Genomic DNA, 1019 nt, shown 5'->3' with positions numbered 1-1019 from the left:
GCCTCCTGGGTTCAAGCGATTCTTCTGCATCACCCTCCCGAGTAGCTGGGATTACAGGTACGCACCACCATGCCCTGCTACTTTTTGTATTTTTAGTAGAGACGGTGTTTTACCATGTTGGCTAGGCTGGTCTCGAACTCCTGACCTCAAGTGATCCGCCCACTTCGGTGCCCCAAAGTGCTGGGATTACAGGCATAAGCCACCTCACCCAGCCTAGCATTTAGTTTCATACCATACTGTTCGCTACCGGTTTTGTTTGTCCAGTTGGATCACAGACTCTCAAAGTGGTACCTTTACACTTGCTTAATTCTCACCCATAATACCTACTGCAGGGTCAGATATGTATGAGATACTTGAATACCAAAAAAATTTTCAAATAAAAACATCTGACATCCCCCATTTAGGGTTGTCTGCTTGATAGCTTGCAGGTTCCTAAGTACCCATCTACCAATTTGTTTGTAACTGCAAAAGAAACCAAATCCTTCCCAAATTGAAGCTTTTAGAACTCCTTCTTTAAAATATCCTTGTAGTTTGTATTCTTTATCCCCAGCTGAGGCTTCAGGTCAGGAGATATTGTCCTTCTCAACCCTGGTTGTTATTACAGTTGCCTGGGCAGCTTTTAAAAACATTCATATATAAGTCCCTCCCAGGATCCATTACATCAAAACGGGGAGGGGAGGTCCTGCCATCTTTTAATTTGTTAAAAATAAGTTCTCTAGGTGATCCTAATGTTTAACCAGAGTGAACAGTCTCTGGCCGGGCTTGGTGGCTCACGCCTGTAATCTCAGGACTTTGGGAGGCTGAGGACCGCAGATCACCTGAGGTCAGGAGTTCGAGACCAGCATGGTCAACATGGTTAAACCCCATCTCTACTAAAAATACAAAAAGTAGCCATGTGTGGTGGCACACACCTGTAATCCCAGCTACTCGGGGGGATGAGACAGGAGAATCGCTTGAACCCAGGAGGCGGAGGTTGCAGGGAGCCGAGATCGTGCCACTGCACTCCAGCCTGGGTGACA

Source organism: Mandrillus leucophaeus, unplaced genomic scaffold, assembly GCF_000951045.1.
Source record: "Mandrillus leucophaeus isolate KB7577 unplaced genomic scaffold, Mleu.le_1.0 Scaffold12, whole genome shotgun sequence".
Classification (NCBI taxonomy): domain Eukaryota; kingdom Metazoa; phylum Chordata; class Mammalia; order Primates; family Cercopithecidae; genus Mandrillus; species Mandrillus leucophaeus.
The sequence above is the reverse complement of the archived record's forward strand: the minus strand, read 5'-3'. Positions refer to the sequence as shown.